The sequence below is a fragment of the Dermacentor variabilis genome, chromosome 3 (assembly GCF_050947875.1).
Source record: "Dermacentor variabilis isolate Ectoservices chromosome 3, ASM5094787v1, whole genome shotgun sequence".
NCBI lineage: Eukaryota > Metazoa > Arthropoda > Arachnida > Ixodida > Ixodidae > Dermacentor > Dermacentor variabilis.
In genome coordinates, this window is record NC_134570.1 from 187,540,836 (window position 1) to 187,552,916 (window position 12,081).

At 48.3% G+C, this 12,081-nt stretch overlaps 1 non-coding gene across 1 annotated transcript; it reads left to right on the plus strand.

Annotated features, from left to right (window-relative positions):
• The first annotated feature begins 2,920 nt into the window (after positions 1-2,920).
• On the plus strand, positions 2,921-2,993 carry TRNAS-CGA (transfer RNA serine (anticodon CGA)). Its single transcript has one exon. It is a non-coding gene; the product is annotated as a tRNA-Ser (tRNA).
• Positions 2,994-12,081: the final 9,088 nt, after the last annotated feature.

The following is a 12,081-nucleotide window of genomic DNA, read 5'->3' on the forward strand; positions in this document are numbered from 1 at the left end:
AACAGAGCTAATGAGCCCAAGTTAGCGATAAGAGCCGATGTACGCACCACCGAAACCAAAGTAAGCATAATGGCTCTGCTGACGCATGAACGTGTAGGGCACGTTGTCGCACGCTAACGCGAAAAACCAACAAATTTCGGCCATGTTTCATTTCGACACATCGGTACGCTGATGTTTCTTTCCACGTAGGCCATATGTACATAGGAATATTATTGCAGGGAAGAAATGGCTATTCGGCATTTCCTTTGGCGAAATGAACATCAATTCGCGCGCTATTAAAGCCTTCTTTTACGGTATTCCTTTCAGCTGTCATCTGGCAACGAACTGTACTTGAGTGATGCCAAACGTCCGTTCTTCAAAAAGCTTCACCAGTTGCATATCTACCTGTTTTGTGCTTGTGTGCGCGTGTGCATGTGCGTGTTCGTGTGTGTGTATCTATTAACCGTAAAGCATTCTTACGGCAAACCAGTGGCCCAACGTGTTTACAAGCTTGGAGCAGCAGGCTTGTGCTCATGGACAAGCTGCCCTTGCGGTCTGTCCATCGTCGTCATTCCACCTTTTCATTCGACTCTCGTCATTCCGCCATCGTCATTAACGTCGTGCACCATTGTGGTCCTGCCGTCTTCGTATCATCTCATCATTTCAGAAACCTCATCGCACTGTCGTCATGCCGTCGTCGTCCACCGCTTCCGTCAATCCATCGACGTAATTCCGCCATCATTACATCGCAACCATGCTGTCGTCATTGAATCGTGATTATGTCGCGTTTCCATGTCATCGTTGTCGTGCAGTCTTCATCGTAGAGCCGTCGTATACGGCCGTTCATGCATTCGTGGCCATTCTGTCGTCCTGACGCCGTTGTGGTGATTCAATCATCGTCATTCCAGCATAGTCATCCAAATTTCGGCTTACCACCATTGTTATAGGCCGGCATCATCACACAATTGTCTCCTACAGTCGTCGCGCCATCGTCGTCATACACACATCGTCACCCTACTGTCGCTTTGCAGTCATCCGTATCCTTGCAGATCCTCTATAAAGGCGTTTTCAGCAGTATGGTGTGTCCCTACATTGCTTTTATGTCAGTCGCATTAACATCGATAGCCTTCGTGACATAGAGTCTGCCAGAATTCTTATTTTACTGTCGCGAACATTTGTTGCACTCACTATGCCACTCACTCTTTGTTCTCTCCTGTTCTGTAATCACTAATGTTTTCTTTTATTATTCACAACTGCTCGGTTAGTGCGGAATTATATTGCTACAGTATGGAGGTACCTTTTTGTTTAGAGCATTCAAGCTGTGCTGCCTGGTCCAGAGTGCACGCAAAACAGCGTGGAACGCGTGGAACCGCTCTTTTACATGCGGCTAAATAGTGCGAACACGGAGCACTGAAAGAGGGGCATGTATTGATGGTGTGCGGCTTGCTATAGCTTGACGTCTGTTTATTTTTTCTTGGTTCCTGCAACCTATGCACACCATGTACGTAAGGTCGTAAGTGCGCCACTAAAATCAAATGCCTGTTAGTGTGTTTACTGTCACTCTTGCTGTGTTCTGTCTTTGCGCTGTTCCCCACATGCATGCAGTCGTGAGCCAACCAGTCCAAATTCATACCACGGCTATGTCAGCTGGCATGCCCCCAGGCAAACATGGATTGCATCACTTTATCCCCTAGTGCCTCGTAGTGCATGCTTCTGAGAGAAAAAAAGAACGAAATGAAAACGCCTCTTTGGCAACGCTTTTCTTGGTGCGCACCATTCCGCTGGTCGTCCGCTATGCGCTCGACAAGCCCGCGATTTTTTTGGCAGGCGCCAGAGTAAGCGAACACGAGCTGCAGCTCGCTGTTGCAGTCTGTCTTGTTCTAACAGCTGTCATTTTCAGCCTCTCCGTTCTTGCAGTAGCAATTTGCTTTTGTGTGTATGATTGTTCAAGTATTAACGAAGTGCCAGCAGCACCAACCATGCTTCGTAAATACTTCTCCTGTTCTGTTCTGTATATATAGAGCAAGCACGTCATAGCATGCGGCTATGGCGTTTCAGGAGGACAAATATAGGTAGAGTAATGTGCGTTATTTGCGTTTTATTCGCAAATGCTGTACCAGCAAGAGATTCAATACACAAAGCAACATTACAGAGGTGAATATCTCGTATAATTGCAGTACAACCCCAACATTCTATAGGCGCATCAGCACATAACAAAGATTCTTACATTTTGTGAATTGCAAAAGTATTTCTTTTTTATTTTGTTTTGAATGGGACAAACGTATAAAATCAAATAATTTGTCACAGCATACGTTTGTGATTATTTATGCGAAAATTATTACTAAACAAGGCCGGTTCAAAGGCTGAATACACAACATTTCGCATAACCAGACACAGACGAGGCACAAATTCAGGGAAGGTGGAGTTTTCCGCGCTTGGGCTGTGCTCTGGAAAAAATGCATGTAGCAAGTTATATGCTTGCTCACAACATAACTGCTCAAACAAATTTCAACGCTTGTTTCCGGAAAACAGCCCTCAACAGGTGTTTGAAGGTACCGATCACTTCCTGAGGGCCTATTTATGTTGATCCATGAATGTCTCATTCACTTGTAAATAAGGCACTCGAGGATACTTGCTTCGCCCTTTTATTTACGCCCTGTATGCTTTGTTCTGCCGAATGTCTATCAGAGAGAGATTAGCTTTCAAAAGTTGTAAGCCACTGGTAAACTGCGTGAGCATTTCCTACTCCACCAGAATTCCTGTTGCGCCAAAAAAAAAAAAAATTGTGGGGCCTTACGTGCCAAAACCACTTTCTGATTATTCACGTCCCACGTCCACGTTCCACGTCCGCCGCCAAGGTCTGTAAGTGGTGGCGCTGGTTAACACTCCCAGGGTTCCACTAGGACACATAAATACCCAAGAAAGTGGATGGGGAAACAGCGCCGCGGTAGCTCAATTGGTAGAGCATCGCACGCGAAATGCGAAGGTTGTGGGTTCGGTTCCCACCTGCGGCAAGTTGTTTTTTTATGCACTTTAATTTTCATTTTTAGTTTCCTGATTTCGTTTATTAAGCACAAGTAATTTCCCCTATGTTGTCCTTGGTGTCAGTGTTTGTTGGCTTCTTATGATATGACTAATAAAAATCGGGCCCCTCGGTTAACCCCCTTTCTTTCTGATTATGAGGCACACCATATTAGAGGTCTCCGGAAATTTCGGCCACCTGGAGTTTCTTAAACGTGCCCCTAAATCTAAGTACACGAGCGTTTTTGCCCCCATCCAAATGCGGCCGCCGTGGCCAGGATTCGATCCCGCGACCTCGTGCTCAGTAGCCCAACACCAGAGCCACTGAGCAACCACGGCGGGTCCTGTTCCGCAAAGGGGCACAAAACTTTGCGGGAACATTGGAGAGCGTGCCTCGCTGCGCGCCGACGTGTAAAGCACCTTCGCACGCAATGCGGGGCAGCGCGACTTGCCGTGCAAGTAAATTCGCCTGTTCTCAGCCAAATATCATCGGCTGCTTAGTTCTCACTTAACAACCGTTAACAACACAGATGATTATCCGATAAGGAAGAATGCACAAGCATGCTGTTTCTTGGCGACACACGAAAAAACGATTTACTTAGTGACGGGCAATTCGCCCGGTGCCGTAGCAGACAATGCGGAAAAAGCATGTGCAGTGCTTTTTTGCCTCTCTGCAGTGCTTCTTCGATTGGTTTCCGCTTCAGGCGGCTTCCAATGGCTAACCAAGAACAGGGAAGCACAGTGTCCTCTAACGCAACAACCTCGTCCGCGCATCACAAATTCGCACATGTTCAGGAAAGATAAATTATGAGTCATGGGGAAAGCGCACAGCAGACGCCAAGACATAGCGAAGCGCAGTTTCCCTCAGCAGATTAGGTGGCAATCACTCAGTTCGTGTGGTATCGTCGATACTTAGCCTCAATGGATTTGCCCAGCACAGCCAAATGTACCGCTACGGAAGACCCTTCCTTTCGTCTTATAGCCGTTTCGACAAGGTCAGCGCTTATTTGCTACACAATGAGTGCATAAAAAAGTGGCTGGGATTTAACATGGCTTGAACCTGTTTATACGAGCGAAAGCTCTGGTAAGCATGGTTAGACCTGGTTTTGCATCTTTTAATCTTTTGCTGCACATCGAAGGCTTGTCTCCGTCATACCTGCGTTTCTTCTCCAGACGAGATTCTCGCTCTTCATCTGTCTCAGTCGCTAATTTAGCACACTTCATCTTCGGTGCTTTTACCCGGCGAGCTACATACGCAGGGTGATCAGACTCAGCCTGGCGCCTGCGGCGAAGACGTAACGCGCTTCCACCGGCGCGTGGTTCATTCATGTGGAAGCTCGCGACCAAGCGCTGGCGAAGCGGCCGCTAAGCCCTCGCCTATTGACGTGGTACACGGCGGCGAGGCTCGAGCGAGCGCAGCGGCAACGCCTCTCCGCAGCGAATCACGTGACGTAATGGTCACGCCTTCACACTTGGGCACCGTCGGCTGAAGGTACAAGGCGCGCCGAGATTGACCTTAGGAGTTGTACCTCGAGGAGCAGAGCTTTCGCTCTGAAAACGCACTTGCCTTTCAGTTTCTCGGAAGCAGAAAAACGCGGCTCCGCTTTCCCTGCCCGTCAAGGACAAACATAGAGCCCAGCAGAACGCCTTGGAACCTTTCTTTCATTTCGTTCACTTTGCTGGATCACTGTGCGATACAGAAACAAAACCTTGCAGCGCACAGTAGAGGTCAAAGGCGGGCACGTGTGCGGAGTGCACCAGGAGCAGACGAAGATAATGGCAGCGGAAGCGATAAAGGCAAATGCACCGCCCGTTCGCGCAAGGAGTGACGCGACCAAATACGTGAAACCGCGCCAGAAAGAGAAGAAAAGAATACGAGAAAGCAGTTTTTTCAACACACAGTTTTGTGGTTTTACTGTAATTACTCGTAAGATAGAGCCAAATATTTAAATGTATTTCATTTTCCGTCGGCCACCAGAAACATGGCTACGCTATTTGCCAGATACCGAAACTATAGCCCAGCTGTCCTCCCAGAGTTCACACCATGCTCAACGCCTGTATTAACAAGATTCGACGTCACTGCATTTGTTATCTAGCCGGCGCCGCCAAAAACCCTGCCCACAATAAAAATCTATCTGTGCCACTATCCCTCAATCTATAGACCAGAAAATTGCAGTTCTACAGAGCAGCCATCACACGCACGGAATAGCGGGAACCAGCGGGAAGTACTGACAGCAACCGCGATAATGCTCGGCCATTTGTTATAGCAAGTTTGCCGCCAGTGCTCGCTCTTCGTAGTTCTGGAGCCCGCGTTTTAGCCGAGCGTGGGCTACCACGACAACTGACGCATGGGTCCGAACGGGCCAAGGAGAGGGAAATATTCTGGGGAGGAATTCACTAAGGCGAACTTACGAACAAATTTTGACGTAGAAAAGATCTTACGAAAAGGCGTATTCTGAAAGCTAAAGCTGTTCGTAAGATCAGCAAGCTTCCGATGCCCGCCGCTGCAAAGACGAGCGCTGTAGTCGAAAAAAAAAGCGTCTATGTAATGATGGCGGAGGTGCGAACTTCAGTACTCGCGTCAATAGTAAGCGGAAGTCGATTCACAAAACCTAAACAGCCAGCGCAGCTGCCGACATAAGAAATTTCTACGATGGGCACGTAGCAGTCTGACGAACGTAATCGTCTATCTGCGCCGCTCCAGCTGATATGAGTAAGCGTTGGAACCCGCTGTAGCGGCCGATTGGCCATAGGCCACAACTGATAGCCGAGGATGGCGCGCGCTTACATCTTTGTGGTGCGCTCTGATTTGTCTTCTCTAAGTGCATTCAACATTTTTAGTGCGTAACTGTATTGAACGTGCGCTGCTGCGGAAAGCACTAACACTGAAGCGGGGCTGAGAACTCCTGCTCAACGTCTGATAGGCTGTGTCTCTTTATGCGGCCAATAAGGTGGATTTTTCATACTCCTCTCGACAATGTATTGGATGGTAGCAAATAGAAGTGTGGCATCCGTCCCTGACAACCATCACGTTTGTAAATTGTGTATTTTGAACACTTCCATCTGTCTCTTTCTTTTCTAGAGAGCTTTCTCTCGCTCGTAGAGTATATTTGATTATTTCTCCCGACGATTTTTAGGCTATAATTGTCCACGCGCGACGAGACATTACCAACAAAAAAAGGAAACACTTAAACGTTTCAAATTATGAAAACCTATTCCTTTCGTACAATTCTCTGTCGACTTCCTCACTATTAGCCTCAGTATTTTATTATATTGCTCATAGTTTGAATTCATCAGTAAGTCAAATCGACGAAGTGTCAATGCTCACGGTTTTGCTCATCCTGTGGCCTATACTGTGTGAGGGAATGGATGCGAACGACGAACGGCAATCCTGTTTATGGTATGTAGCAGGAGGTCAAATGCGATGATGTACTGAAAATTAAATGGGGAATAACATCACCTGCCACCATTGATACAATAATCATGTGGACTGCTCGTACAAGAGTGATGCTGTAAAATAAAATACACCTCACAAACGGACCCAATAATTGTCGCATGAGTACACACACGCACACAAACACACACACACGCACACAAACACACACGCACACAAAAACAAACACACGCACACAAAAACAAACACACGCACGCACACACAAACACACGCACGCACGCGCACACACTCACGCACACACACACGCACGCATACACACACGCACGCGCGCACACACACACACGCACGCACACACGCACGCACACACGCACGCACGCACGCACGCACGCGCACACACACACACGCACACACACACGCACGCGCACGCACGCACACGCACACACGCACACACACGCACACACGCACACACACACACACACACACACACGCACACACGCACACACACACACACACGCACACGCACACACACACACACACACACACGCACACGCACGCACGCACACACACACGCACGCGCACGCACGCACGCACACGCACGCACACGCACGCACGCACACGCACGCACACACGCGCACGCACACACGCGCGCACACGCACACGCACACACACACGCCCAAGTGTGAAGGCGTGACCATTACGTCACGTGATTCGCTGCGGAGAGGCGTTGCCGCTGCGCTCGCTCGAGCCTCGCCGCCGTGTACCACGTCAATAGGCGAGGGCTTAACGGCCGCTTCGCCAGCGCTTGGTCGCACGCACGCACGCACGCACGCACGCGTGTCACTGCAGACACTTCGTTTTCAGTTTTTAAAAAAGCGCGCAGAATCACCCTCATAACGACGCCCCTACGTTTTTCTTTTGCATGCGCAATGAAAGATGCAACAGGCCGTGTGAACAGCGGGCGACAAAGAAAAGCGACAGCAGGCGACAGCCATCGTCGCCTGATTGGCTGGATATGCTTATTCTAAACCCAAGACTAAAATCAGTATGGGGTGAAATAAGGTCACTCACGCCTTTCAATCGCTTCGTGCGGTGTTTTTTCTATCTTATTTTCCCTCTCACTTAGGAAGCCCATCATAGTCGTTTGTGAATTCAGCGCAAGAATTTTCTTCCAGCCGGTGACGGTCTTAGGGTGCTCCGCGCCTGCTTCGCAGTAGTCGGGCCAGCATTACGGATGAAAAATCCGGCCACATTGGCCTGGTATCGCGAAGTGAACGATGTGAAGTGTGCGCAACGATAAGTGCTGTCACTAAAACGCGTGATATCAGCTATATCAGCGTTTGCATCACTCGAATTATGTTGTCTGCTCTGCCAGAAGCGCACATTCCGATCACTTCATTCAGCTCACTTGGACGAAGCTACAATTGCATGTAATTAGCTTGCAAGTGCATATCGTATGGATTATACTGAAGGGCTCAGCGAACTTCACATGAAGGCCGTGGTAACTGCAGCATTAGGCTGACAACTCAAAAACCATTTCACTCATGTGTAACTTCCATAGTTACGTTCAGCCACAGCGCACGCATCCGCAACTTCTCAAGCTTCGACTCTGCCTCAGTGAAAGTTCCAGCTTCACATGTTTTAATTATACTTATCGAGAAAGTGCTTAGGCAAGGAGACACAATTGCTGCAATAATATTCACTACATGCTTGAAAGAAATATTCTACCAGTTATTCTGGGAGGGATTAGGAGCGACCGATCAACGATGAATGTCTCAACAAACTTCAGCTTGCCGATGACGTTGCTCTGTGCAGCAACCCTGGAGACACATGGCAACAAGCGATTGAGGACCCTAACCGAAAAAGTGTAAGGGTAGGTAGAATATTATCAAGGAAAAGACAAAGGTTATGTGGAATAATCTGTCAAGCGAAAAAGAATTCCGGGTCGGCAGTCAGCCTCAAGAGCGTGTTCAGGAGTAAGGTTACCTCGCTCAATTACTCACAGGGAGCCCTGATCATGAGAAAAATTCGCAGAAGAGTGAAAATAGGTCGGGGCGCCTACGGCCGATATTGCCAAATAATGACGGAGCTCCCCGCGGTCGTCGAAAAGAAAAGGGTGCAATCATTGCATTCTACCTGTGCTAACAAGGGGCAGAAAATTAGAGGTTAGCAATCAGCTAGAGAAGAAGGTGAGGTTCGCGCTAAGAGCGATGAAACGGCAAATGTTAGCCGCCACATTAAGAGACAGGAGAGCGGCGTGAAGTGGAAACCAAACGCGCATAGCCTGTATTCTAGTTGACATTTATGATAAACAATTCACCCACGATTACGATACTGCCTGACGCGAAATTTGACCGCAGCTGTATGCGTATTTTCATTTCGCGATATATTGACTGGGGCGGAGAATCTATTTCGTGCCGCACATTACAGACGTAGCAAAGTGCAGCGCGACTGCCTCGCTAATAAGGAGATCGCGAGAGGCAACGCTTGTGTGACGCGTGGGCGTGATTCAGAGCAGCCGCCGCAGACAGACCTCCGACATGCAGCGCTTGGTTTCCATGTATGGTATCGGTGGACGCACTCGCCGCGTGCCATCGGTGAACAAACGACGGCGCGCTACTCTGGCGCCATCTCGTAGCGGTCGTCAACGCTGAGCCCGTCTTGCGCGGCCACTACGCTTTCCTTCTCACCCCTTCTCTGTTTTCCGCCTCATGGTTTCGCTACACCCACCTTCTCCGCTTTTCCCCTCCCACTTTCTTCGCTATCACTATCTTTCACACCTCGCTGCGCTCGCCGTTCGCTCTTCCATCCTTCGTTGTGCCCTTTCGCTCTGTTACGCCGAGATGCCTTCGAAATGAAATTTCAGTACAAGTTGAGGACCACTTAAACAAGCGATGGAAGAAAAAAGTGTTAGGTCTAAGTTTAGGCGACGGAAAGAGAGCGGTGTGGATCAGAGAGCAAAGAGGTGTAGTGGTAGCTGAAATTAGGAGGGGCAGGCCACGTAATTCGCAGGGCAGATAATCAGTGGTGCAATTGAAATACACAGTGGGTGTAGGCGAAAAGAAGCGCTGTCGGGGACGGCAGAAAATTATTTGGGGCAATGAAATAAGTAAATTTGCAGGCACAACTTTTTATCCGCTAGCATAGGTCAGGGGCAAGAGATTGTTGGGAGAGGCCTTCGTCATACAATAAACATTCAATGAACATAAAAATTGGCTCATAACGTTCTACAAGAACCCAATTTTCCAGGAATTTAGCGCACTGTTACTCTTGTTCGCTTCATACGGTGAGTCCGCATTCCTATGTTCACAGAACAATGTCTGTCGCCGCTTGGATACCACCACTCAGACGTTGTCCTCATAATACATGCGCAGTGGCTGCTCCTAACAAAATGCAAAATCGACTACTTGAGCAGATCTAATCTGAAACCAGCCAGACTGTTGAACCGTTACGGCTTTGTTTTTGGTGCTGCGCAGTATTCCGACGTGTACATTGACGTATGTTCTCATGAGTCTAGTAAATGTATGTCGACGTTGGCGTTAATAATTACGGTTACGACCACCCATGATTTATATGAGGTGCCACCTGCCAACGTACTTAGGGGCTGCAGGCCTTGACGCCATCAACGTACGACTTATTGCCGGTCTCCAAAATTGAAGTGTACGCGCCTTTGTGCATTTTGCCTATGTCGTAATGCAGCCGCCTGAAACTGCAAAACAAACTTTTGACCTGGTCCGAGGCACAATCGCGTTTTCTCAGCTGAGGAGAAGCCAACAAGAAGCGATGAAGGGGGATACGATGTCAAAGTGTTATAGCCAGTGGAGCTTGCACGTGCTGATTTACATAGCTAAGTTTTCTGTCCTAATTTTGGGAGTGTCGGTAGCCATGGTTTCTTCCCGCATTTCTCTTTTACGGCAGCTTCCATAGCTCTCCGTGCCTTCAATAGGGATTTTATGCGAAGGCAGGGCGCGTTTCGTTGTCCGTTGGCGCTCGGCGGCCTCGTCGACCAGCACCTTCGGCGGTACCGGCTGTCGAGGGAGCTGATAATGAGCCTATGCGCGGCATTACTACTTCACGTGTAACCGTTTGCAGCGTGATCCCATACCATACCGATGAACATACTGGGGCTGGTCACCCTGCCTTGAGGCCATATGAACTTTATACTATGCAACTTTCTATTTTCCCTTTTCCGTAATTAGCATCGAAATAGAGACATTTAGTCGCTTTGTAATATGGTGGCGGAGGTGGTGGCGCTACAGGTGGGGTCAGCCTTCAAGACTTGGCCAGCAATTGCTTCGCTGAGCGTGTTTTCCTGCGCCAAGTATGCCGCCATGTGTTCATAAGTTCTATGTCGCGCATAACTCTTAGAACACTGAGTAACACTGCCACTGCAATTCTTTTGACGGTGGTGGGGTGAACGGGCGAGCGTGACGGCGCTGTAGCAGGCTCCCGCAGAAGGCAGCTGTCGAATAGAGGTTTCCAGTGATTTGCCGTAAGAATATAGCCGCAGCTACAGATGCATGATGTGTGATCATGCAATCAATAGACCGTGCTCCTTCCCTTTCTTGTTGTTTAATCTCAGTTTTGCTTACTCCTGGCTCGCATACGATGCCGGTTCAGATTTACGCTTATCTTAGCATAAAAATTTTTTGCCTAAGATAATGCGTATGAACAATGTATCTTAGTGAATTACGCCCCTGGTTTGCAATCAGTGTCACCAAGGCCACTGTCCTTTAAGAAAGGAGTAACAATGGACGAGTTTGCTGAAGGCTATACTTGTGTGCTAGTTGGTTTGTACGGTCCTTTATGCTTTCATCTCCTGTCCTTCGCTCCTTCTCTCCGTCTCTGTCTACTAGGGCGAGCTTGTAGAGTGCCTCATCGGGAGCGTATGCAATGGTAGGCACAGCAATCCAGAGGGCACTGGTGTCTTCTGTTACTGTAAACAAAGTTCTACTACAGCTCCTATGTTGCCACAACATGATTACGTCTACTACGGCCACCACGTCATTTTACGTAAGGTATTCGAGTAATGATGTTTCTTAATCGAATTGAATACGAATATTCGAGAATAACAAACACGAAAAATAAAAATTATTGCTTCAATATTTGATACGTGCTGTAATGGCGTTTAAAATTAGACGTCTGGTCCACTAGAGCTCGCAATGTAAGCAACTGCTTTCAGTTATCGGGTAAGCATAGCGATGACAAGCATGAACCATGCGAACACGTCACCAGACATCCTCACAGCCTCCTCTTTAAGTCGCAGGAGAGAGGTGGGACACAGTGCGTTGAACCGAGAAAAATATGTGCATCTCACGCACTGTGGGAATCGGTATAAGCGAAGCTTTGCATGCTGTTTGCTTTCATTGACGATACTTAGCGTGATGTTCGGGGCGAATGTGTAATTTCTCCAGCATTTAGTCCAATAGGACAGTAGTGAGTTGATGTTAAACGTTATCTTGCGTGCACCACAACTGTTTCTCTGCGTAGTCCACAGAACACACAGTGAGACGTGTTTGCTTAAGTCGTTGTTCTGCGTCATTGCTCATAATCTCCGAGAGGGTTGAGCATTATCATTGCCTCGCGTGGCACATCACGTAGTGGTAGACGTGTACAGAACATTTCCTCCACAATGGCTGGTCAGCGAGGGAGATGCTCTTGTGCGTTCACATGCTGGTAAGGAGCGTTCG